We start from the raw sequence: 27866 nt of genomic DNA on the forward strand, positions 1-27866 counted from the left end.
CAGCCACCACACCCAGCCTTGTCAACCCATCTTATCATCACAATTACTTCATGATGAAGCTACCACTATTATCTTCCTTTCAGTGATGACACAGTGGCAACAAAGAGATTAAAGTGAGCTGGGATTGAACCCAGAGAGACTAAAGTGAGCTGGGATTGAACCCTTTTTGCTCTTGGCCACGATGCTAAACCACCGTGGGAAAGCACCATGCAGAGTGCCTGGCACACAGAAGGTCTCCAATAAGCATCTGTGTATCTCTCACAATAATAGTTTATAAGGTATGACTGAATTGATAGACAAAAAACCTGCAGGCTGAAGCAAGGTATTTTTAAAAGTGTTGTCTGTGGGCTACACACACATCAGAATCTTGGATCTGACTTCAAACCTACTGAATCAGAAACTGCAGGGACTGAGGCACGGGAAGACTCATGTTTTGACTATCTCCTCTGGCCAGTGCTTTAAACACTAAAGCTTAAAGCCTTTCAGTGTGGTTAAAAGATGATGAGCTGGGCATCAAAACATCTGGGACATTTAATAGCTTATATTTCTAGAGCTCTGTACAATTTGCAACTTGCTTTTGTGTGTGTATGAAAAATAATGTCAAAAACATGTGCATATTTTAAAAGTCATTTTATAGTAAAATCCCAGAGAAACATCTTAGAGTCAACTTCTAAGTACAGCCATTGCAATTAGTAAAATGGTTTGTGGTGGCAAAGAGAAAGTAAGCAATACTTGATCAATAACCTTTATTTTTTCTGCTGGATATAAGCTTTATGGAGTCAGTAACCAGTCTCTCTTACTCCCTGTGTCTTCTAGCCCACATATAACTGACATTTAACGAATAACTGTATAATTGAGGAAAAGGATTCCGTACAATGGGAAAGAGTTTTCCAAGCAATATCCAACCTAACCATTGTACTTTTCCTGCCTAAAGTCAGAGAAGTCTGTAAAATGCTTCTTATCAGGGCCAAACATTTTTATAATGGCTTCCACAGGCAGAAGGAATTTATCAGAGCAAGTTTACACTAAAAGACCTTTCAGAATGTCTGAATTCATCCAGATTTTGACAGTGCCAAAATACCACAAACTAAAGGTAAATAGGCACATTTACATAAAGAAATTCCACAAACTTCTGGTAATTAGCTTATTAGCTCTGAGATGAAAAGTGGCAGATCCGATGTAAACCTGAAATGTGATGGTGCTGAATTAGGCAGAGAAAGAGAAAGAGGAGGGACCATTCAGTCAAACGGAAGAAGGTAGTGTCCTAGTAAATTTGTAAGAAGGGCTGGTAATTAACACCCTGATATGGTTTGGCTGTGTCCCCACCCAAATCTCAGCTTGAACTGTAGCTCCCGTAATTCTTACGTTGTTGTGGGAGGGACCCGGTGGGAGGTAATTGAATTCAGGGAGTCGGTTTCCCCCATGCTGTTCTCCTGGTAGTGAATAAGTCTCACCAGATCTGATGTTTTATAAGGGGAAACCCCTTTCACCACTTGGTTCTCATTTTCTCCTGCTGCCGCCATGATTGGGAGGTCTCCCTACCCACGTGGAAATGTGAGTCCATTAAACCTCTTTTTCGTTATAAACTACCCCAGTCTTGGGTATATCTTTACCAGCAGCATGAAAATGGACTAATACACACCACATCTACATTTTAGTTAGTCCTAAAGTTATATGGATTATAATTTGCAGTAAATATGAGCACAGACCAGATGTATGCAGGAGCAGCTATTTATGTAACTTTAACCAACAAACTGCCATCTGCAACCCATCTTCTCATTAACCAAACCCATGGAACTGTGGAAAAGAAGGGGAGCTCACCAGCCTAGATAACTCAATTATCCAAGCAACGCTAGTGATCCACAGGATGATGATAGTGCCCAACATAGATGTGTCAAGTAAATATCTTTTGAAGAAGGGTATTTTTTTGAAGAAAGGTCGATAACTTCTTCAAGAACACAGCTAGTAAGGAAACAATATTTAAAAGAGGGAGTTCCTCACATGAAAGTGTGTCCTTTGGATCACAGTACAGTTTCTATTAACAAGCAACATGATGTTACTGAGTGACGCTCTTTCAATCCCAGCGTCCTGGTCTTTAAAGTGAGTGAAGTGGAAGAGGTCAACTTCAACGTTCAGTGAGGACGAATTCTATCCTATAGTGCTGGTCTCAGCACCAATTATCAGCAGAGGGCGCCAGAGCCCTTTGAAAGTGGTTTTTTTTTTTTTTTTTTTTTTTCTTTTTTTTTTTCTTTTTTCCCCCCAGTCAGTCTTGGCATCAAATTTCTCAGCCTGCATGAATCAAATTATTGCTTGGGGGTGGGTGGAGGGAAGTGTCACGGAGTTATCTGACTCCCTCTTTCACTTTCTTAAGGAGGGAGAAAAACCTCTTTTCATTAAATTGTAAGAGATATGCCGTTACAGCGTTACTTGTTAATCAAAACAAGTTTCCTAAATTCAAATGCGATTAAAGCCGAGTTTTTAGACCTTTATCTCCTTCCTCCTGGGTGTGTATCCCCCTGTGGGAACTCCTGCTGGGAACACTGCTTTGGAAACACTAATACGTGTTGCAGGCCCGTGAATATGGCACCAGAGAAGGGGGTGGAGGGAAGCTGGCCTGTCAATTAAGCGAAAGGAATCTGAAACAGGAGAACAGACACAGTGGCGTTCTGCAGGGACAGACACCTCTGCCAGGGAGACTTGCCCCACACACTAATAGCAGATTCAGTCTTTCTTGTGGTCTCAGTCTAAAGAATCGCTAATCAAGAACCACCAGTCAAATTCATGGAAAGTGTGTGTGTGTGTGTGTGTGTGTGTGTGTGTGTGTGTGTGTGTGTGTGTGTGTGTTGGGAGGGAGCTATTATAAAGCAGTGCTGACATCGTGTGAAGTGCATGTCACAGGGTCTTAGAAAACATCCCCAGCTGCATTTGTTAAGGCTTATGCCTAAATCCAGAGAGGTAAATAACTCCTTTGCAATTATTCTTGTAGTATTTTTGACCATGCTGTTAGATATTCCTGACTCAAATGAGTATTTCTGAGAAGAATTGTTTGTTTGCGGAAATAAAAATGTCAGCCTCTTCAGTCTTTGCTTATTTGAAAACCTTTCTTACGTGAAACTGAATTGAGAGAGAAAGACATCAAAATTAGGGCATTTGCTCTGCTCAGGACCAAGGTAGAGATAAGTTGCCCTCGCATTACTGTCACTTCTCTTCCAAAGGTTGGTTTTCAAGGGTAGAATGGGAGCAGGAAAAAAAAAATGTCATCTGCCCCAGTTTTGGGAACACGTAGGGGGCCCAGGGCAGTGGCATCTAATGTGAGGCATGAAGGATGAGTCAGACCTGGCCAGGCACAGAGGGTTTTGGGACGCTTGTTCTGGACAAAAGGAAGCAACACCAGCAAGGCTGAGAAGGGAGATTGTGCTCTCAGTATGTGGCCCGCTTTTCTGGGAGGGTGATGCCACGGAGAATGAGCACTTGTCTATGAGTTAAATCAATTTAGCAATGTTTCCAATGTGAGGTAAGAAAGAATTTGGTCAGGTAGAGAATAGTGTACTCCAAATGAAGAACTGGATGTTGAATCAGGTCTGAAAAGAATTTGCTGCTGCAGTGAAATCTAGTGGGGGACAGGAGACTCACAACTATCTGAAAACCCAAAGGACAATAAATATTCAACCCACATTTCTGTGCAATCTGATCTAAAGAGTGGGAAGGAGAGAAAAGGAAGAACACGATCCTCCATTCAGTAGGTTTAATGGGGGCAATTTTGCCCACTTACCCATAATGACAGCCTATTTTCTACTTAACGTGTTTAACTTGAGATCTCTTGTTTTAGGTGTCGATGACCCTTTGCCAAGCCTGGGGACTTGGGCCATGTTTTCTTGTAGCCTTCAGCACCCGAACAACTCACTAGAAAATAAAAAGTCCAAATTTGAAATTCTTCCATTTCTTTCTATCTAAATTACCTGACTTCAGGGCATTGTGAATGCAGATGAAAGGGCACCATCCCTAAAGGGATGCGACATAAGAAAGATCCAAAGAAAAGTCTCAGGAAATGGAGCCATGTGCATCCTGTGGTTGCTACTTTTTATGTAGAGTCTGAGAAATCGGGCTGTCTCCTAGGGGTTTCTGGAGGGAAGAGGTTCTGCTAACATAAATTCCCTGGCTGTAGAGTTGAATATTTGAGCTTCAATGGAATTATGGGTGTCCACAACTCCAATCCCACCTGTGGTAAAAGAATAAATGAAAGCCCAGAGAGACTGAGAGGATAAAAGATTTTCCAGAACCTCTTTTTATGTCTCAACCTTCATTGTCACAATGAATCCCAAATGTTTCATTCCTTGTATCTTTCCTTGAATTCTGCCTGCGCTCACAGCATAAAGGCCTTGTAGACACAACACTGTTTAATACACAGTCTCTTTAAGGAGACACAGCACAGAAAATTCATGAGAAAAGTATTCACGAGAGAAGTAGGCTAGAAACCATTCGATAGAAGGGATTTTGTCTTATTCATCCCATTTGAAGTTGCCACAGTAATGAACTAGGTAATGTGGAAGGACACAAGGAGGCGGTATTTGTGTTGGAGACTTAAGAAATGGCATCAGAAATGACTTCACAGAGGCCGTTCTAGCAGAGCTGCAATGAGACGTGAAAGATGTGTAAGAACATGAGAAAAGGGCTGCAGGGAAGGACATTCCGGGAAGAATTCACATGTACATATTGTCTAGAGGACTGCCAAGCAGCTTCACAGATGGGGGAAGTATAGGAGGAGTTTCAGGAGATACTGGAAGAACCACGGACACAGACTGGGTCGGGAAGGATTTGGGGTGAAATCTTTGGATTGTATCCTGTAGAGCTGTGCTTCTCACACTGTCTGTGGTACAGGACCAGTTGTCGTTGTTGTTCTTACCCCAACTGTGCACCAATTAAGAGTACAGAGTTGGCCCCACAGGTGACTCTCCATGTGAGCTCCACAACACCCTAGGTAGACTCTATTTAATGACACCGGTCTATTCACCACACATGACACATTTGGATAACATGGCGATGTCAAATGTCCATATACACTTCCAAATGCGCTCTACTTTTGCACTTACCTCTCAGGGACAGGAACAAAGTTCACAGGCTGGTGCCCATCCACAGACCATGCTTGGAGCGGCGTGACTGAGGATAAGGAACCACCAGGAATATCTAGGCGGGGAAATAACTCCATCAAATTTGTGCCCTAGGAAGGTTACACTGGCAGCAAGATGGAGAAAGGTTTTCGGGCAGAGACTGAGTCAAGGAGACAATTCAAGGCACAGGAGCATCAGTGCAGACAAGAGACGGTGAGAATCTGACCTGAGGCCCTGAGTATCCTTAGGGAGAGTAGATCATGCATCTAAGAACCATTTCAGAGACAAACATGCTGTGCTTGTTGAGTGTTCAATATGTGAGAAGCGGGAAAGGGAAGATTCAAGATTTCTGGAAAACTGTGGGCATTAAGATCCCATTAACTAAGGTTTGAGCTTGGGGCCTTAAAAGGGGATCCTGAAGGCCAACCTAGGGTAGGGGAAAGCCCGTATGACTAAAGGAGCTTTTCTCAGGACAGAACAAAGATAACACGAACTTTGAGTCAGAACCAGCTCCAAACAGCCAAATCGGTGTGATCGTGTGTATGTATATATTTGTGTGTGTTTTCAACTTGGTTGTAGCGGTGCCGTTTTGCAGCAGAACATTCCTCTGCCCTAAAGTCATGGGCAAAATCACAGATCTGTCAGTGTAACCTTATCCCAGCTTCCTGTTTGAGCACTTCCTATCTTTTCACAGACTCAAAAACAAGCCCCAGCTGGTCTGATAAAATTGAAATTACTCGTAAGTGCAAAGTGCCACTGGACCCGCTCTGCCACACAGAATGCAGTTCTGCTGCTGGGACTCAAGGGAGAATTTGGAAGGGAGGATTTGGGGGTGTAGGGGAGCTTGTAGCCTGGAAAAATGGTTTGTGTCTCCCACTCACTTACCCAATAGAGGGAGAAATGACTCCAAGGGTCTTTTTGAGTCTGCTGACACATGCCCACCCCCCGACACAGACACCTCTGCACATCACACGGCACAGGTGTTCCAACCACCTGTCATTTTCCAAACGTGTCTCTTTCCTGTAATGATTGCTGGGCCCCCAAGCCTCACGGAGACAAACTTCCCCAACCACCACCATACCCATAGACAAGGCCCGTTTTTTACTATCAGATTGAATAGGGACTCCAAAGTGAACACTGAGCTAGGGGACTGCATCTCAAATCCCTGTAACCAGGATAGTGCTTGGCACATGGCAGGAGCTAAATGAATGGCTGAGGATCTATGAGTGAATGGGCTTGAATCTGGAACCTGCTCCCTAATCAGGCATTCCTCTCTTCTCCTTCCTTCCCATCTTTCCTACTTCTCTCTCCCTCTTCCTTCCTTTATTCTTTCATTTTCATTTAATATATGTTTACTGAGCACCTACCATGTGCTAGAATCTGTTCTAGATTCCAAATAATCCTTGATAAATAAACCAGACCGGGTTCTGCTTTCTTCCTGGATCATATAGATTTCTGTAGTTTCAAAGTCGGAAGCATTCTTTAATGCCTTTCAGTCCAGACCCACTTTCTGCCCACTTTATGGTTACATCTATCTATACCAGCCCCTATCCACTAGCCACCTGGTCTTTGCTTACATACCTCTAGTGACAGAGAACTCACTACCTTTGAAAGCAATTACCCTTCACTGGACCATTTTGACATTGAGAATGTTCCTCTTTCTGAAAAATCTAAATGCTAACAGTTATTGCCTTCGTGTAGTGGAGTGATGAAAGATTTGGGTTCCATCTTTTCTGTATTTTGGTGTTTTCTAATTTTTCTCCAAAAGAATGTTTTGTTTTTTGTTTGTTTGTTTGTTTGTTTTTTGAGACGGAGTCTCACGCTGCTGCCCAGGCTGGAGTGCAGTGGCGCGATCTCGGCTCACTGCAAGCTCCGCCTCCCGGGTTCCCGCCATTCTCCTGCCTCAGCCTCCTGAGTAGCTGGGACTACAGGCGCCCGCCACCGCGCCCGGCTAATTTTTTGTATTTTTAGTAGAGACGGGGTTTCACTGTGGTCTCGATCTCCTGACCTTGTGATCCGCCCGCCTCGGCCTCCCAAAGTGCTGGGATTACAGGCTTGAGCCACCGCGCCCGGCGAATGTTTTGTTTTATTAGAGAAACTGTAATTTTGTTAGATAATTATTGAAAAAACCTTTTGTAAGAAATAATTTTGTAAATTCTTCCTTGAGAATTTCTCAGACTATGAGCTGAGAACTCTCTCTTTGCAGTTTCTACAGACTGACCCCAGTTTTGTCCAGAGGAAACAAGAATAAGCTTATACTATTTTTTCTTCCTTTAGCATTTAATGACCTCTGTCCTTTTAGCATATAATTGCTTATTTTGTTGCCAGTACTTCCAAAGTGTTTGGCTTACTCAGCATTACTCAAAGTTTATTCTAGCAAATGAGGCTTGCATATATTTCCATATTTTTAAGATGTGGCTCATTCAGTCTCTCCTTCACTGAAGATATTTTATTTATATTTGTTGACTTTACATGCTATTTCCTGCTTTGGTAATCGTGACTATACCAGAATGGGATGTTCTGAGAATTTGGGGAGGCAGGGTACCATATTGGTTAAGAGTATACATTTTGGAGTCAGAGATATGGGTGCAAATCCAGGCTCTATTAGCTTTGTTGTTTTCAAACAGTTATTTAATGTCTCTGGGTTTTGGCTCCTTCATGTATATTATGAGGATAATGATGTTCGACTAACACAACTGGTATGAGGATTCAACTTGCTAAGATACAAAATTGCTTAAAATAAAACAGATAGGAAGGGAACAGTAGATACTGGGGCCTACCTGAGGATGGAGGATCAGAGGAGGGTGAGGATCAAAAAACCACCTGTCAGGTACTATGCTTACTACCTGGGTGACAACATAATATGTATACCAAACTCCTGTAACACACAGTTTATCTATAGGACCAGCCTGCATATGTATAGCCGAAACTAAAATAAAAACTAAAGAGAAAATAGAACATGTACCATAACTGGGTCTTACTTAGATATTCGACAGAATTCCATTTATTTACATATTTATTTCTAATTAAGTGAATAAACATTGATTTCACAAATAGATTTTGAACTCTTTTACTAACCAAGATCTCTGCTTGTCTCCCATCCTCCCAGGCATTGAAGACTATGCTCTAGGTATCTCCTAACTGGTTGGTTTGGTTCTACCTGAGAGCAGACATCCCACTAAGTGTGAGTTTCTTGGTGTAGACATCAGAAAACTTACAACTGGCTTTGTCATGGTCCTCATTTGACATCTCTCAATTTGGACAGGAAGACAGGAATCATCCGAGAATCCAGGAATTCAGGCAGGAAACAGGAAAATTTCTGGACAGACATGAGAACAGCCCAAAGGAACTTTCACTAGTTCAGAAAAGGCCCCTGTAATTTTCGGAAGGGAGATCCTCTACATCTTCTGTCAGATTTTCACCGTAGTATTTCACTTTCTTTGGTGTAATTGCCAATGGTATTGTGCTTTCAACTTGTTTCCAAATGTTTGTTGTTAGTGTATAGAAATGCAAATGATTTTCTGTCTTGATCTTGTGCTCTGTGTGGTTCTAGGAGAATTTTTATTTTTGGTAGATTCCTTGGGATATTTTATTTCTTCCTTTCTAATCTGTATGCCTTTTATTTATGTATGTTTCTTTCTTTATTGTGCTTGCTTGAACTTTCATCCCTTTCATCGCTGTGTTGAATAAGAACAGAGAGGGTGGATGTCTTGGCCTTGTTCCTGATATTAGGGGGAACATGTTGAGTCTTTCACCTTTAAGCATGTAGGCGTGTTGCAGATTTCTTTCTCAAGTTGAGGTCATTTTCCTGTATGTCCTTGCTGGTTTTCTATCCAGTCATTTTGTCATTTGCCATGAGTTGGATGTCAGAGTCCCTAAGTATAATTTTGGAATTGTTTGTTTCTTCTTTCAACTCTACCAGTTTTTGCTTCATTTATTTTGAAGCTCTGTTGTTTGGCGCATATATATATATATATATATATTTATTTAGGATTGCTACTTTTACCCTGGCAAATTGAGCCTTTTTTCATCATGTATTGTCTCAGTTGTCTTTTTTCATTTTCTTTTTTTACTATATAACCCATTTTTTTCCACTTCGATAAACCTATTTTCATTTAAGATGTTATTAACATCAGTGTGATATATGTCTATTCAATTCTATTTGAAAAAATGTTTTTTCTTACAAGCTCCACAAACTTAATGGAAATCAACTTAACAAAAGGCAGAGTTAAAAGATTTACATATCTGGGAAGTTCAAGAAAGTGGCTCTAGTTTTGAACATAGCTGGATTCAAAGACAAAAAATTCATTTCGTCTCTTTCTTTCTCTCTCCCTCTTTCCTCCTGCTTTTCTGTGTTAGCTGATTCTCACTTAAATCTTCTCCATCTGCTGTCCAAGATTACAACCCAGTTCTTCACATGCTGTTAGCAGATTCAGATAAACCAGACGGTCATTTTTGTCAATGGCTTCAGGATTTTGTCTGGCCTGTGTCATGTCCTCATGTCTAAACCAATCCCTATGGCCAGGAAAATGGTACACTGTGATTGACCAGTTTGAGTCATGTTCCCAACCCTGTGTCATCACAGGTTGGACCATATAAGTGACCAACTCAAAAAGAACATGGTGGTGGTTGGTGGGGTGGTGACGAATTTCTAAAAGGGAAATATTTTGAGAGATAAAAGTACCCCAAATCTTCTAAAACATCCTGAAATCAAAAAGTACTACCACCCAATATGTAGCTCTTTATTGTATGCCTCAAGTAAAAATGATTTGAGTATTCAATGAGGCAATAGTAATGAAAAACCAGTTTGTTTCAAAGCCCTGGTTATGTCACTTTCCTGGAAATATTTGCAAAGAAATAGGAACCCTCTTCTATATTAACTTCCTCAGCTACCTAATATTTTCTCTTGTTCATTGTCAAGCAAAAATAAATAAAAGCAAAAACCTTTGCCACATGAGTTCAGGAGGGAGGTTTTAGAGATAGGAAGTTGTATTTGTCCATTCTCATATTGCTATGAATAAATACCCAAGACTGGGTAATTTAGAAAGGAAAGAGGTTTAATGGACTCACCGTTCGTCATGACTGGGGAGGCCTCACAATCATGGCGGAAGGTGAAGAGCAAGCAAAGGCACATCTTATATGATGGCAGCCAAGAAGAGTGTGTGTAGGGGAACTCCCCTTTATAAAAACATCAGATCTCATGAGACTTATTCACTATCACGAGAACAACACAGGCAAACCCTGCCCCTATGATTCAGTTATTTCCTACCGGGTCCCTTCCACAACACGTGGGGATTATAGGAGCTACAATTCAAGGTGAAATTTGGGTGGGGACACAGCCAAACCATATCAAGAGGCAAAGTAGAAGATTGGAATGATTGGTGGACTGAGACACTTAAAATCTTGGGAGGGCGTTTCACACATCAGGAGTGACACCAGCACTGACATTCACAGGCAGGAAGCATATGGCAAGAATGAGTAAAATCGGAATGGAAGGTTGTTGAGAAGAAAAATGAAAGAAGGTTGAAAAATTTCAGGAAAGGAGAAAAGTACCAATTAGTATATGTTTAAGGAGCAGTGAAGGACCACACAAGTTTATATGCAAAAAACACAGCAAGGAGACTGCTCTGCACCTCATTAGCTTTATCCTCCCTTTCCTTATTGCTGCCCTCTGCCCTCCTGCTCTCAGCCTTCCAGGTCCAGCCCAGCCTGATCCTTCCCATCTTCAGTGGGCGTGCCATCGCAGCACATGCTCCATTGTATTGTAATTACCTGTTTATGTGGCTTTCTCTACTGTATTACTGGTGCATTTTTCAAGGTCAGGAACTAGATATTATTTATCTTTGTGACTGTTATATAAAAAAGCTTTTTGGACTAATGAGTAAATTATGATAGGAAATTTTCAATACCATTACTTGTAGTAGCAGAGGTGGTCATTTCTCCTGGTGCACTATTCCTTCTGATTAAGCAAATGTTCCAATTTCAGGGAAAACTAAACTTTACTTTTGAAGGATGGTTTCTTTTAATAACTGATGTGCAAAAATCTGATCATGAAATCTTGGCTAAACATGTAGCTCTCTAAGTGCAGCAGGAAATTCGTATCTGGGACCTCTTGATCCTCTTCTCTCTTTTGCTTTTTTCAGTCAGGGGCGCGGTGGGGGAAGAGGCCCTGTTGTATGCTACAGTAGCTTGCCGTGCCAGCAGTCAGGGTGAGAAGTGCTGGCCTCCTTGGAATGGCATTCTCTCCCCCACCCTACCTCTGAATCCCTAATTGACATGCTCAACAGCTGTACCACACTGCTGCCCACATCCTTCAAGACTTTAATGACTGTTTTCAGGATTCTCTGGCCGGCTAATTGTGCCTCTCCTGTTACTCATCTCTCATGGGTGATACTGACATTGTTTATGAGTCCAGGCATTACAGATCAGAAAGATCCTCAATCCCAGACCGCCCTAGGCTGATTTCCTGGGGGTTGGAAGCCTTCTGGTATCTCATTCCACAAAGGAAATGATATTCTCCCAGGAGCGCTAGTCCCGGCCACCCTGCTGTTGATAACAACCCTCACTTTCATCCACAGGCTTCAGGCCCCTCCTGCCTCCTTTCCTAGCTTTTAGTAACAGCAGCAGCTGCCTAAAGCCATACAATTTCTCCTTGTTGTTCCTGTCCTCTAGCTTCAGTTTTGTTGTTGTTGTTTTAAAGGAGCCTACCTTCCTCAAACTGCTTTCCCAATGTGAGGCCAAAAGATTAAATCGCCTCCGGGTAATTCGGACACACCAGCTGTTACTGCTGGCTTCCCATGATCGTCAGTGACTTCATTGAAAACGTATGTGTGATCTTTCAACATATGCACAAGTGGAGGGGAAGAGAAAAACTTGCTCCTGGAAGAAAGTTCCCTGATGTGTCACCAAGTGCATGCACATGATGAAACAGAATCTCAGGACAGTCATTGCAAATGACTCCCTGGCCCCTCTGCTTCCTTTCCCCTGATTTTAGAGCCAAATTCCAAAGCTTTGCCACACAGAGTAGAGTATTTGGGCTGTGCAAGCGTAGAGCTCTGGAGGAAGCAGGAAGCATGAGCAAGGCCAGGCCACCCACTCAAGACCCGTGTCACTGTTTTATCAGTGCAATTGCTGAATTTCTAGTAAGTTCATTTCTCAGAGCAGTCTCAGCAATCTGTTTATGTATTCTTTCAGCAGATAGACACCGGGAGATGCCCTGCAGATGGAGTGGCTTCTTTCAGGGAGCCTCCAGTCTAGTGGGGGCATAAGGATTTGATAAGGTAAATAGAGCTGTGAAATGCAAAAGTGTTGCTGTTATGAGGAATAAAACAGAATGACTTACCTAGTTTGGAGTGAAAAAGAGCCAGAAACACCTATTTGAAGAGCAGCTGATTCTGAAGTTATATCTGGTGCATTGAGCATTATTAAGCTTTTACAAAACCAGTTCTGGGCTGGGCGTGGTGGCTCATACCTGTAATCCCAGCACTTTGGGAGGCCGAGGCAGGCAGATCACCTGAGGTTGCAAGTTTGAGACCAGCCTGACCAACATGGAGAAACCCTGACTCTACTAAAAATAGAAAAGTAGCTGGGTGTAGTGGCGCATGCCTGTAATCCCAGCTACTCAGGAGGCTGAGGCAGGAGAATCGCTTAAACCCAGGAGGCAGAGGTTGCAGTGAGCCAGGATCATGCCATTGCCCTCCAACCTGGGCAACAAGAGCGAAACTCCATCTCAAATAAATAAAAATAGTTCTATGCTATGTGTTGCAAATACAAATATAGAGAAGACATGGCATCTGTCTCCTCAGCCAATCTGTGGTAAAGAGAAATGTAACTATTCAATAAAAATATATTGTCGTCAATCCTGTGATAGAGATAAACCAGGGGCACACATAAGAAAGACAGTTAATATAACCTTGAGAGATCTGAGCAGTTTGAAGGAAGTACCCCCATAGCTCTCAGTCTTGAAGGATGGGCCATACAATAGTAATTGCACCTGACAGGTATAGAGGCCCTGCGTGTGTCAGGCAGTAGCTTTCCATGCACAGTCTTGTTTAACCATGGCCACCCCTCTAGAAAGAGTTAGTACAGGTTGACCATCCCAAATCCCAAAATCTGAATTCCAAAATGCTCTAAAATGATCCTGGATGAAGAAATCATTTGACCGTAATCTCTCCAACTAGCATTATTGGGTTAATTGGCCAACATTCCTTTCAAAGTTAGTTACTTTCCTGATAGTCACTTTTATATGGGCAAACGACCTCTGCCCTAGAAAGAGAGAGATGGTTAGAACACTGGCCAGAAGATGAAGAAAGTTCAGGTCCCACCACTTAACTGTTTGACCACATGAATGTAGCTTAATCTCACCAAGTTTCCATTTCTGCCCTTGTAACTGAGGATAGTACTATCTACTGCCTATATTACCCCAGATTATACATGTCACCCTGCTTTGCAAACAGTTAATTGAAAACTGCAGTACACATGAAAAGGTGATTATCTAAAAATGCTCAGTGTTGCAACTTCAAGAAAAAATATCTTCCTGAGTTGAAAAGCAGAAGTGTTAAGGATTGGGTGGAAATTTTGCTTGGATGTATCAATTTGTAACAGGGTCAGGTCTGGGAAAGAGTAAACCCATGAGTCTTTTCTTCTGGCTTCATAAGCTTGATCAACTTGTCCTTATGAAACTCTTAAGCTTCCTGTAAGTTGATTTTTTAGCACATTTTTCTTCCTACTCTTCACCTAGTTAAGCCTCATTCAGTTTTCGTATTTCAGTTTAAATATGCATTCGTGCATGCATTCCTTTGATTCCCTCCTCCCACAACCAAGTAATGCCCTGCTAACCCATGGTATCATAACATACACACTTCTTTTTTATACAAATCATTTTATAATCATTTAGCAATTTTTTTATTATTATACTTTAAGTTCTGGGATACATGTGCAGAGTGTGCAGGTTTGTTACATGGGTATACACATGCCATGGTGGTTTGTTGCAACCATCAACCCGTCATCTACATTAAGTATTTTTCCTAATGCTATCCCTCCCTAGTCCCCCACCCCCCAGACAGGCCCTGGTGTGTGATGTTCCCCACCCTGTGTTCATGTGTTCTCATTGTTCAACTCCCACTTATGAATGAGAACATGCGGTGTTTGGTTTTCTGTTCCTGTGTTAGTTTGTTGAGAATGATGGTTTCCAGCTTCATCCATGTCCCTGTATAGGACATGAACTCATCCTTTTTTTATGGCTGCGTAGTATTCCATGGTGTGTATGTGTCACCTTTTCTTTATCCAGTCTATCATTGATGGACATTTGGGTTGGTTCCAAGTCTTTGCTATTGTGAATAGTGCTGCAATAAACATACATGTGCATGTGTCTTCATAGTAGAATGATTTATAATCCTTTGGGTATATACCCAGTAATGGGATTGCTGGGTCAAATGGTATTTCTGGTTCTAGATCCTTGAGGAATTGCCACACTGTCTTCCACAATGGTTGAACTAATTTATGCTCCCACCAACAGTGTAAAAGCGTTCTTAGTTCTTCATATCCTCTCCAGCACCTGTTGTTTCCTGACTTTTTAATGATTGCCATTCTAACTGGTGTGAGATGGTATCTCATTGTGGTTTTGATTTGCATTTCTCTAATGACCAGTGATGATGAACTTTTTTTCATATGTTTGTTGGCTGCATAAATGTCTTCTTTTGAGAAGTGTCTGTTCATATCTTTCACCCACTTTTTGATGGGGTTGTTTGCTTTTTTCTTGTAAATTGTTTAAGTTCTTTGTAGATTCTGGGTATTAGCCCTTTGTCAGATGAACAGATTGCAAAAATTTTCTTCCATTCTGTAGGTTTCCTGTTCACTCTGATAATTTCTTTTGCTGTGCAGAAGCTCTTTAGTTTGATTAGATCTCATTTGTCAAGTTTGGCTTTCATTGCCATTGCATTTAGCAATATTTTTAATGCCTTTCCTCTTAACTAGATAGTATTCTTCACAGGGGCAGGAGCTGTATCTGTTTAGTTCACCTCCGTATTTCTAGTACCTACTGCAGTACCTGACATGAGTTAGGTGCACAACAAATATTTATTGACTGCATTTAACACTAGATTTTTTCCCCTTAATCCTTAAGCTTGATATGATGTTTCATACAGTAGCTCCTGCTATATTCTTATAAGAATTATTAAGGATGGTAACATCGGAGAGGAAGTCCTAATTTAATGCCTGTATTCTACTGAATGGAAAACTGAATCATAAGAAAGGAAATGACTTGTTGAATATCAACAAGCTAAATAGTGCTAAAAGCTCAGAACTCAGTTTGCTGACTCCTAACCCAGTGTTCATGTTGTTGGATCATGTTGTGTGAATGGCATTTCCAGAGTTTCTGAGTGTTACTCTATAAGTCAGGGTTAGCTTCAACTATGTGCCAGGCAAAACCCCAAAATACAGTTTAGTTTGTTTTTAAGATGGAGGTTTATTCCTCTCTTAGGCAACATCTGAAGGAGTCATATTCAGGACTAAAGTCTTCCTAGCTTTTACTCTTTCACACGTAGCTTCCATTCCCAAGTTCATCTCATTAACCAGGCTGGCCCTTCCAGCCAGCACCCAAGGAGAAAGGGGAAGGCAAGAACAGCTCCCTCCCATTAAGGACATTCCAGGAAGCCACCCTCAGCACATTGCTCACACCCCACTGGGCAGAACGTGTCATGTGGCCACATCTAGTTTCAACAGAGGTGGGAAAATGTTCATGTTTAATTTAGGCAGATACATGCCCAACTGAGAAAAGAGACGACTGTTACTTAGGAAGTTCTTTTTTTTTTTTTGATATGAAGTTTTACTCTGTCACCCAGGCTGGAGTGCAGTGGCTCACCGCATCCTCCACCTCCTGGGTTCAAGTGATTCTCCTGCCTCGGCCTCCCAAGTAGCAGGGATTAAAGACACCCCCACCACACCCAGCTAATTTTTGTATTTTTAGTAGAGATGGGGTTTCATCATGTTGGCCACTCTAGTCACCAACTCCTGACCTCAAGTGATCTGCCTGCCTTGGCCTCCCAGAGTGCTGGGATTACAGGCGTGAGCCACTATGCCCAACTGGAAGTTCTTCTTTTTAATCTCTGAATAGGATTTGCCAGGGCTGAAATAAGAGTTAAAAAAAAAAGAAGAAGAAGAAGAAAAGAAAATCAAAATACTTGGAAGTACTCCCATGACAAAAATTTCACATATTTTATTTCGATGACATTTCAACATGTGTTATCTCAGGAGAGATACGTGAATCCGTGAATTTTGCCTCTGGATTGACTCCCTTGTGGATTGAGTAAGTGTGAAACTGAAAATTCACAGCACTGGTCTCATAAAATATTTTTTCTCCATTTATACATTAACTTACTAATTCATCCATTCATTGACTGAACATTTATTGAGGGCCTGCTAGGTGCCAGGCCCGCATTCAGTTTCTAAGTGTTAAAGCTGGATGAACACATCCTGACTCTTCCACTCTGTAGGCACCATTAACCAGGTGCTGACTGAGCCATGCAGCAACCATCTGAAATGTTCTATCATCTCAGCGATCTTAAACTTTAAAAGCTAAGGCTGGATTTCCTAAGAGAGGATTACATTGTTTTTTTAGATGCTGCCTCTATAAAATGCTATCTTGCTTCCTTACGGTGTGCCATATTGCAGGGCAAAGGACTTCAGTTATGTGTGCTTAACCTGGGGTCTGGCACAAGGCAGGCTCACATACAAAACTACTATGTTGTTCTATTTGTTTGAGCACGTGCTGGGCACTTTAGTTTATGGAATCACATTGAATTGTCTCAGTTGCTCTGTGAATAATCACGGTTCCATCGGGGGTAAGTTGAGGAGCCTTGAGTCCCACGACCTCACACAGCCTACCTCAGTGACCTCATTAAAGCTACCTCAAATATCAAGCAACATAAGTAATTTCACTGTGCTTGTACTTGCTACCTTCACAATTACAGACTCAAGGAAGATCCACCAGGCTGTCTTCAAATCAGATCAATACTTTCGTCTTATGAAAATTCTACACTTGCCATTGTTGTGAACGGCTGTACCACTATGCCCGACTTACAGAGGAAGTAACAGAGATCAGAGAGGTGAATGGCTTCCTTAAAGCCACACAGCACATAAGTGACAGAACCAGGCTGCAAGCCCCCTGCCATAGGTCCAGTTCTATTTTTCCCCAGGAATACTGTCTGAATGAGTCAGTGAACTCTCAGGCAAGAAGGTGAATGCTCAGACCTCCTGCGAGCCCCCTTGAGCTCTGTCCTCTTTCTACAGAGCTAACTGTGTTTGGGCAGGATGCAGATTGCTAACATCTGTTTACAGCCAATTGTCTCGCAAACTGGGGTAATTAACCACTTGGAACTTTAGAGCAGAACCTTCTTTTAAGGTTTTCGGAGGCCCGCTCCTTCGTGTTACAGTTGAAGAAATGGTGCAGCAATGTCCCCAACGGTCAGGAGCGAGACAGTAGCCCAGCTCTCCTACCCACTGCTCCAAAGCACTGTTTATACCTCACCATGTGGAGAGTGAATAGAGAAGGGAGGGGATTCATAAGGTAATCATATGAGGATGTGGATCACACAAGCATGTGTAATCATGGAGTACAAGGATCTTTTGTTCAAGTGTATTTAGAGGTTAATGCGTGAGGGCTGTGGAAACGTTCAATTAAGGCTTACTGTTAAGTGATGGAGGGACAGATACTTAAGTCATTTCTCACTCTCTCTGGAAATAGATATGAATAAGCCACTCCATTTTCACCAGAACTGATTCGTACCCTAGTTGTTATCAGTTACACCTTAACTACCCTAGCCAGTAATCATTTAATAAGGATTAGTTGATAATCTATTGAATGGAGGCAGGTGATGTCAGAAGGAGGATCATGGGGCCTCCTGACAGCCCACTTCATAATATTTCCTTGATGCTGGTCAGGCTTCTCAAAAAGTGTTCTTTGTGCCAACATCATATGGCAGAAAGGTCACCTAGATTGGAATCCTGTTTCCATCATGTGCTACACTCACCCCAGGATTTGAGGTACAAGTTAAACCCAGCTTCAGCTACAGGAAGCCAATGCTCACTAGAAGATGCGTGACAACAGGGACCCTGTCTCTCTGTTCATCAGTGTCCTCAACGTTGAGTGCATACTGGACAGAAGAAGCCTTTTATACGCTCTTGTGAATAAACTGAGAGTTGTAAAAAACACTCAGGATAAAAGGGGTACTGGCGGTGAGAGTGAGACTCATTAAAAGCTACTTTCACAATAAAAAGAGTAAAGGAGAAAGAGACTCGTTGCTCAGGGCAGAAGACATAATGCTGACAGATGACAACGAGACAACAGAGCTGTATTCATCTGGTAAAATGTGTCATCCCTGTCAAGGAGAATGATCTTCCATCTGGAAAGGGAAGAACATGGAGACAAGGATACGTGAGGAAATGCGGTGGAAGCACAGAGTTCAAGATGCGGAAGCTCCACGTGAGGTCAAGATGCAGAAATAAAAAGAGCTGATTCCCAAGGGGCAAGGACACAGGCACTGCATCAGGTACTTTAGGGATGCTACTGAATTCCTTTCTCACAACAACCCTAGAAGACAAATATTGTTATATCCATTTTACAGCTGAGGCGACTGTGGTACAAAGAAAGTAAATTATTTGCCCATGGTCACCCCCTTGAATACATTATTCAGTAAGAGACAAGATTGAAAGTCACGTCTAAATCTCCTGCTTTTCCTGCTAAGAATTAAAAAAAAACCACTAACTGTGAGTAATCTCAGAGGAACTGCAGAGGTGAACCGCAGGGGACCGAAGATGCACAAATTCAATGTTAAGGAAGAAAAGATGAATGCTACGGTGGACATCTAAGTCTGATATTTGCCCCCAAGAAAACTCTACAATTAATAATTATGTATCTATATATCGATATCTATCTATCTATCTATCTATCTATCTATCTATCTATCTAATTTCATCACTTAAAGAAGGAAGCAGTGATCACCAAGAAGTGGTATGGATTACATAAATATAAGAAGAGCTGATGTCAAATTCACCTCCTTTTCTGATAGGGTGCCAGGCTAGCAAAGCATCAGGTGCAACTGATGCCATGTGAGTCAATTTCAGCCAAGGATGTGGAAGTTTACTTCAGATGCTTTTGGAGGAAAAACTTGAGAAATGAAGGCTAGAAGATAGTAAATTTCAATACATATACATTGGAATGGGGCAGTCTTTAGCTACTGACCATATCTGTCTGTTCTTGGTGTTATATATAAAGTTTTGGCATTGCAAAAGAAATAGCATTTGAAATATAAATTTAATTTTTATATATTTTTTAATTTTTAGCAAGGCAAGTTATTTTTATATAGAAGGGTGCACCCTTATGGGTGCAGCAATGGTGAGCGCACACTTGGACAAGGGAGGGGAAGGGGTTTTTATCCCTGACGCATGTGGCCCCTGCTGCTGTGTCATTTTCCTATTGGCTAGCATTAGACTGCACAGGCTAAACTAAACAGGCTAGACTGCACTATTGGCTAATTTGAAGAGAATGACAGGGTGAGTGCTTTGGTGGAAGTCAGGGCAGAGCAGGTACCTGGTAATTGGAATGAGTTAGGGTGGAGCAGGTGAGTTAGGGTGGAGTAGGTGATTGAAAAAAATTGCTTTACGAGGAAGTTAAGTTTAAATCTTAGAAGGCAAAGAATTGAACATACTGACATATTAATTTTTTGAAAAGAAATTTAGAACTCATATCTAACATTGGCCTCTTTGATAAGCATTTAATTGCTTGATTGAGATGAAATCTGGGTTTGTTAAAATGCCTGGTGTCATGGGGTCAGGAGGATCATCAACTAGGAGCCTGGGATCAAGGCTTCAGTCCAAGAACAAGTGTGATAGGAGTGGACTTAATCATTAAGAAGAGTGGTTTAAGACAGGGACACAGTCTAGAAATGGCAATGAGACTCGGTGTTGTACCAAGCTATAAGTTAGAGAGTGGGGTCCAGGAGTTATGAAATGAAGCAATTGCAACAGTGGTGGATCAGGGCTGAAGCAGTCAGCAAGGTTAACTTGAAAAGGAGTCTCCTGAGGAAATCACACTTTACCTAAGGACAGTATCCATCAGAATTTTCAAGGATTGCTGAGCCTGCCAGTTGGCAGCACGTGCGCATGTGTGAAGACACATGTGGGTCCGGGGGGAGAGTCATGTGACTTGGGATATGGGCACCGAAGACAAGCAAGACTGATATTTAAGCCAGATAAAAAGAAATCACCTAGAGGGATTTATTAGGCAATAATTTATTAGATCATCAGTGGGCTCTTAGGTGGAGAAAAATCCGTTTGTTTCTTCATTTCTTCATTTTACTTATATACATGTTTGCTTTTCATGTCTTTCTTCCAAAAATGTTTTGAAGTCACTAAAAAGTATTTGAAATTGACTCTGCATAGGTTCAGAAGTCAGAACTAGGACAAACAGTGAATATTATTAGGAATCCATCCTGCCAGACACTGTAGCTCATGCCTGTAACACAACACATCGGGAGACTGAAGCATGCCAGGAGTTCTAAGACTAGCTTGGCCAACATGGCGAAACCCCATCTCTACTAAAAATACAAAAATTAGCCGGGTGTGGTGGTGCACAGCTACTCAAGAAGCTGAGGCAGGAAAATCGCTTGAACCCAGGAGATGGAGGCTGCAGTGAGCTGAGATCTCATCACTGCACTACAGCCTGGGCTCCAGAGACAGACTCTCTCAAAACAACAGCTATACAACAACAACAACAAAAAAGGAATCCATCCTAACCATCAGAGCTTCAAAACAGTGGATTAGCTTGCTGGGCAAGCAGTGACCTCCCAACCCTGGAAGTATGCAGATGCAAGGTGGCCAGAAGTGATGTGTGCACACACCCGTGAACCCATACACTCTCACACTCTCCAGGTGATTTGAGGAGTTGATTCATTTGGCCTACTAAAATGCCTTCGGTGCAGTTTCTGCAAATATTTAAATTTGATCATTCTTTTATACATTTTGTTTTCAAAGTTTTTTTTTTACATAGCAAGTACAATATAATTCCAACACATTTAAGACTTCTGGTTCCAGTCATTAATGTCCTGTGCTGCTAAACCCAAGCCTGTGAGGGTAAAACTATCTTTTGGGACTTTAGCTTTAGTCAGACCTATGTTTCTGAAACATGTAGTGTTTTGTGAAATCATGAGTGTGTTCATGAGTGTATTATGAAATAATCTCCAGTTGCTTTGGAAAGAAGGCTAGAGACTCTGGCAGAACTGGGAACAAAATATACAATAAGACTCTCCAATGCCCCAGCCCCTTGCTCCCTGGTCTCCACTATTCCGCTTATACAAACCTTTTATATTCCCTGGTCCCTGCTTCCATCCATGCAAACTTGACTGCCCTTAACTACTCTCTAGCTTCTGGGGAAGAGGGGACACTATAAAAAGATGTGACTGGTAGAGACATTTTACATTACATTGAGGGAGTTTACGTTCAATAAAAAAAAGGAAAAAAGAGATAAAACATGGCTCCCGGCTCCCTGTCCAACCAAGGACAAATCAAACAGGTAGGAAATTACAACCATCAAACTCTTCCTTGGTCTTTAAAGTCACGGTCAAAACTTGGACTCTGCTATTTCTCCCAGAGTCAGGTTTGTAAGTATAAGAAAATAGATGACAGTTCCTAGAGGAAACCCTGCCCGGAGTCCTTTGAAAGTTATTTTTTTCCTTCCTCTAAGCTTTGTACAAGCACCTTCTGAGTTGTCATTCATTTCCATGCTTGTCTCTCTTTGAGAAACAAAGGAAAAAAATCCTTGGAGCAGGCACCTGGAGCAAGGTCCGAATCCTAGCTCTGCCGTTAACTGACTCTGTGGCCTTGGGCCATTCATTTCTTGGCACAGTGGGAATGGTAACCGTGTCTAACTCACGGGGTTGTCCTGAGAACCTTCATGAGATCGTGAAGCATGCAAAGCACTCAGTAAAAGTTAGCTACTGTGATGATGGAGGCTAATGACATGGGCTCTGGAATCTGACCTGCTTGGGTTCAAGTTCTTTAGGTTTGTTACAGTGCTCCATAGTTAACCTTCCTTAGTCCTAGTCTTCCCTGGATATTAAATGGGAATAATCACAATCTCTATCTCAAAGGGGTTGCTGTAAATATGATGTGAGGTAAATGCCTGGCTTATAACACTCGGGAAAATTTGCAAGCTGGGCTCTGAGGTTTTCCAGGGTAGTGACTTGTTCTAACTTATCTCTGTACTTTCATCACCTAGCCTGGGGCTGGCACATAGTAGGACCTATTGAATTTATGAACCTTGACTCTCTTGGCTGACAATCCCCCTCCACAACCCTCCCTAAACATATACATACATGTATAAACACCATACACACCACACATTCCCACATATACATACAACATACACCTAAGACAGACACAAACACCGTGTATACCATACACAAAGCACACATACACCACACAATCACCAGGCACACTCACATACATAACAAACACATATAACATACACACATGACAAACACCATGCACACATATATCCACAATATACGCATGCCACAAACACAAAAGCACTATGTATACCACACACAACACAAATACATATATATATATATCTGTATACGCATACACAAACACCATATTGGATACACCAAACGCCAGACATACACATATATACACACCACGTGAACACACTACACACACACACATCACAAACCAAACACCATGTACATACACACATGTTCTCACCCCCACATACAAACATAATTCTCACCCCCACATATATACTATACACACATGCACACATGTGTATGCACCATTTACCTTTCAGCTGCTCTGCTGAGCTGAAGGAAGCTATGCCAGTTTCAGGGATAAAATTCAGCTACCAGTGCCTGTTGCAACAAGCATGAGGTCTTTCATCAGCTGTGGCCACCTCCCTGGAAAGGCATTCGGAATGAGTTTTAAATTTGCATTTTGGCCTGAGGAAACGGGAGTGAAGTTATGACTTTTTCCCCTTCTGATTGTCAAATAACACATTAGCCCAAGCCAAGAAGCCATTTCTCCAAATAGAGATATAGATGAGCCTGGTTATTCTTTCCAAAATTCCACAAGGCTCCATTGAATTTCATGTGTATGCTATAGTTAACAGGCATTTCTTCCTGAGAACAACAGAAGATGATATACTTTAACCAGATTTCAGAGAGGCCAGAACGTTGGACTGGAAGGTGTGCTAGAACAGTATCTTTCTTGTCCAGTGGGTCTGAAACTTTACTGGATTTTAAAATCCCCAGAGCTCATGCTGTTCATACATATTACCAGGCCCCAAACCTCAGAGATTATAATTCAATAGAGGTCTCGGGTGGAGCCCAGAAATCTGCCTTTTGGATAAGTAACCTAAATGATTCTGATTCAGATGACACTTGGAGAAACACCAGAATCCCTTATTTCATAGCTGGGGAAAACTTGATCACAGTCCTAAAAGAACTGACTCATACAGATAGTAAGTAGCAAGGCTGGGACTGGACCTCAGCTCTCCTTGCTTTGAGTTCAGTGCTTCTTTTTTTTTTTTTTTTTTTGAGACGGAGTCTTGCTGTGTCGCCCAGGCTGGAGTGCAGTGGCCGGATCTCAGCTCATTGCAAGCTCCGCCTCCCGGGTTTTTACGCCATTCTCCTGCCTCAGCCTCCTGAGTAGCTGGAACTACAGGCGCCCACCACCTCGCCCGGCTAGTTTTTTTTTGTATTTTTTAGTAGAGACGGGGTTTCACCGTGTTAGCCAGGATGGTCTCAAACTCCTGACGTCGTGATCCGCCCGTCTCGGCCTCCCAAAGTGCTGGGATTACAGGCTTGAGCCACCGCGCCCGGCCCAGTGCTTCTTAAGTAATTGACTTAACTTCATCTTCCTGCCTTTAGATCTCCAAGTATTATAGTGTTGGTTGGCTGAAAAAAGCACTGAATTTGAGAGCAGACAAGGCTTTTCTGTGGTCAGTCTTGTTCCTCTAGGAACAAGAGGTCTTCTCTTGACTGTCATCGGTTGTCACATAAGGCCACCGGTTGTCACATACTTAATTCTTAACCATGCTGGACAGATTACAATTGCAGATTATTTAAAAAGTGTTTTCACCCTGCTCAGAAGCCAGACCTATTGCTTACAGCTACATGCCCCAAATCTTCACAGACTTCCTGACTGCTTAGACCAGCTGTCAGAAAACTCCAGCCTGTTGGCCAAATCTGGTCACTATCTGTTTTTGTAAATAAAGTTTTATAGGAAAACAGACATAGACATTAATTTGTGTATTGCCTATGGCTGCCTTTGTACAAAGTTGCAACAGATCATATGGCCTGAAAAGCCGAAAATATTTACCATCTGGTCTTTTACATAAAAAATTTTAAATCCTTGGCCTAGATTGTTACTTGGGGCCCTCCCAGGGGCCATGGAGCAAACATACACGACAAATAACTTCCATGAGGCTCTGTGATATAGTCTACAAGGTCCTTCTCTACCCATAGCCTAGCCTTTATTGATGAAATCTCAGCAACCTAATGACTATCTTTCTGAACCGTCTTGATCATTTCGGAGGCTAATAACATTTTCATTAGATGAAGTGAATTTTACTTCAAGGATTTTGTTGAAGGTCTATTAGATGAAAGTGTATCCTAAGTCAACCTCCATGAGACATGACAGCTTCTTTATTAAGCACTGGGTATCTCTTTTCCCCTTGCCCTTCTGCATTCTCACCTACTGTTAAATATGGTTAGTTTTGCCCTAAGTTTGCATGGGTTCATCACTTTCTTCCTGGATCCCTGAAAGCAGGCCTAGAACAGCTGGGCCAAGGGCTGAGGGCTGCTTCCAGAAGCAGATTCTTCTCCCTTCCATTTCTGTTGTTGTTGCCCAGCAACAATTTGAGAGACTTTGGAGAGTTTCCAAAGGCCTGAGGACTTGGCACAAAATGGTTTGTGAGCCATTATTGTGAATGATCCCTGAATTATATTTTTCATTGCACCTTTCAATTTCACATATGCTTGTATACTCACATACTCCTGGGAAATTCAAATAATTTGCACAATAAGAAGAGACTTGGTGTATATACTCTTTGCCAAAGAGTTTTTACTGGGAGGTAAGAACAAAGTATGGCAAAAGACTGTCATCATAGTATGTGTTTCTCCAGGGGGCATAATTTCATAACTGCTTTTATAGGAAGACTGGTCTGATGCTTAAGCCCATGAGGTTTGGAGTTAAAGCACCTGACCGTGAAATAATACTACTGTCTACTTTATAGGTTGTTGTGTCAATGAAATCACCTTTATTTTGTAGTTTAACTGTAGTGGTCAGTGCTCTAGGAAGGCTGTCATTGTTCATGATGATGATAGTATTATCTCCAGAAGGATTAAATTAGGGCATTACACGTGTGTTTTTATGAGGTACACAAAGTCAGAAGGAGGGTTTGGAAAGTGATAAATTAATTGCATCGATAGCCCCGCTTATTGGCTTCTTGTTATTCTTGACCTTATCCTATAATTTGTAGTCTCTGCCCTCTGCCTTTGGACAGAATTGTGCTTTTCCTTGATCATTAGGATGTTAGCAAATGTTCCTCAAGTAGACCCTTACAAAGTTCTTGAGGGTCTCTGCATCTCCTCTTCAGTGAGCTTGCTTGGATTTGGAAACTTGCCAACTACATGGACCCAAGCCTGGACTAGTGTGCTGGAGGATGAGAAGGCATTGCTGAATTGGCACAGCCAAGGTCATCCAGCACCAGGCCACCCTCAAACACACGAGCTAGAAGGTCAGCCACAGTGAGCATAGCTGCCTACCTAACACTCAACTGACCACAAATGCATGAGTGAGTCCAGTCAAGATCAACCAAGCCTAGTCCAGAATAGCAGAACTTCTCACATGATCTATAAGTTCATGAGATATAACACATGGTTGTTATTAAAGCCAGAACATTACAAAGTGGTTTATTGGACAGCAATGAGTAACTAATAAGAAAGCATATACAGTGTCTATTTAGTACTAGTAAATGATTAATGCAAGAAGTTAATTTAAGTTTAAAATCTTGTGGGATTGTTAGATGCTTTTTTTCCCTGTACAAATGGCCATGGTCCAGAAGTCTAGAAATGAAAACCAAGTCCAACTTAGCAATTGCTTCCTTTGTTATAAATACCAACTCAGTCCATAGAGATGGTTAATTAATAAATAAAGCTATGGCTAGTCCGTTAAAACTGAGGACCTATTCTGGGTATTTCCCTCTGCTTACAGTAATGAAGTCTGGAAAGGAGCACACCTAATTCAGGCTAAAAATAGTACAACTAAATATCTGGAAAAGAGGACATGTGTTTGAAGGAAAATATTCAACCAAAAAAAAAAAAAAGTGGTTTTCTTCTTTTATAGACAACACCGGTTTCCTGAATGCCTGTGTCAGCTTTTTGGTGACAAGAAAGGATGAATAAGACGCGAGTATGGTTTAAAGTGCAGCGAGAGACAGAATAGTAAATTTACAAAGGCAGAAATGAAAAGCAGAAAGCGAAGACGATATAGGTGAGTGAGATGTTGTCATCAGCTTTGATGCTATGATGCTTTGTGGATGATTCGGCTCTGGGTGATAGGGTTGAACAGTTCTGTACCTCCCTGGCAAAATTCCAGTGTTCTGAGCCTTGGCAAATAAAAGCAGTGGAGAAAGAGCTGCGAGTGTTCTCCCACATTAGACCTACAGCAAAATTGTGAGGTGCAGATTGTTCGAGTTGGTAGACAACATGTGAAAGGAATCAGAATATGCTGTAGGCAGTATACGAGCATATGTCATTCATCCATTTATTCATGCATTGCTATTATAAGATATAGTATGAGCCATAAGGGTGGCATAAAGTTTTCATCTATCCGTCAATTTAGTTAAGATATTTATTGAACTAGATACTGTGCTAGACACGAGAGATACAAAAATGAAAAGGAACATGGTCTCTGTCTTACAGGAATTTACCAGCTAGACAGAAGAGACAGGGAAAGAAACTGGCATTGAACATACTGAATGTCATCACGAAGGAGGTTTGAGATACTGCTTTTTCCTCCCTGTGAAGTCCTGAGTCCATGGAAAGGCCGAGGGGAGAACCATCGGCAGCAACATGGCAGCTCTATTAGTGATGGAAACTGGATTGGGAAATGCAATATCACATCTGTCACCTAGAGGTTTTACCAACAATATTTCGGCCTAGAATTCAGCCTAGCACATTCAATGTACTGTGCCTACCCCACTCTGGCAGAGTGGGACAGTTGAAGCTTCCCGGAAAGGAAGAAGCTATGGTTGCCCAGTGGAAAGCAGATCACAGTGGATACTTCCTGCAGTCAGTCAAGCTTCTGGAGGTAGAGGATCAGGGAGGAGCTAAGAAAAGCAGCAGTCAAGATGAACTAAGCCCCTTATCCCCAGCCCACAAGTAAAATGCTCAGTCTTTCTTCCATGGGAATGAAGTCAGGGATACAGAAAGAAACCATATATGTTTCTCTCAGTGGTGTCTGTAGAAAAAGAAAGTCAAAGAGAGATGAGGGTTCTCCCCTAAAATCTGAGATGACACAGTGGGAGGCCCTAACCTAACCTGGATTTTGGGATTAAAGAAAGTTTCACCAAGGTAAAGACACATTCTTCTGTCTCAGCGGGAGTTGTAGAGGTGAGAAAACCATGGGTTACTGGGCTTCAGACAAGACAGTGATCAAGAATCGGTTCACAAAAAAGGCATTATCTAAAAACAGTCTTGGTTG

General features: G+C 41.9%; 1 long non-coding RNA gene across 2 annotated transcripts in view; it reads left to right on the top strand.

The window, feature by feature from the left end:
• Positions 1–27638, top strand: part of LOC107130691 (uncharacterized) — a 315763-nt gene extending 288125 nt beyond the window's left edge. For both annotated transcript variants that reach the window (XR_006700254.3, XR_012416950.1), the window contains 2 exons: positions 26508–26654; positions 27086–27638. This is a non-coding gene — a long non-coding RNA (uncharacterized lncRNA). The remainder of the gene's footprint in view (positions 1–26507; positions 26655–27085) is intronic.
• The last annotated feature ends 228 nt before the right edge of the window (positions 27639–27866 follow it).

This window comes from Macaca fascicularis, chromosome 8 (assembly GCF_037993035.2).
Source record: "Macaca fascicularis isolate 582-1 chromosome 8, T2T-MFA8v1.1".
Lineage (NCBI taxonomy): Eukaryota > Metazoa > Chordata > Mammalia > Primates > Cercopithecidae > Macaca > Macaca fascicularis.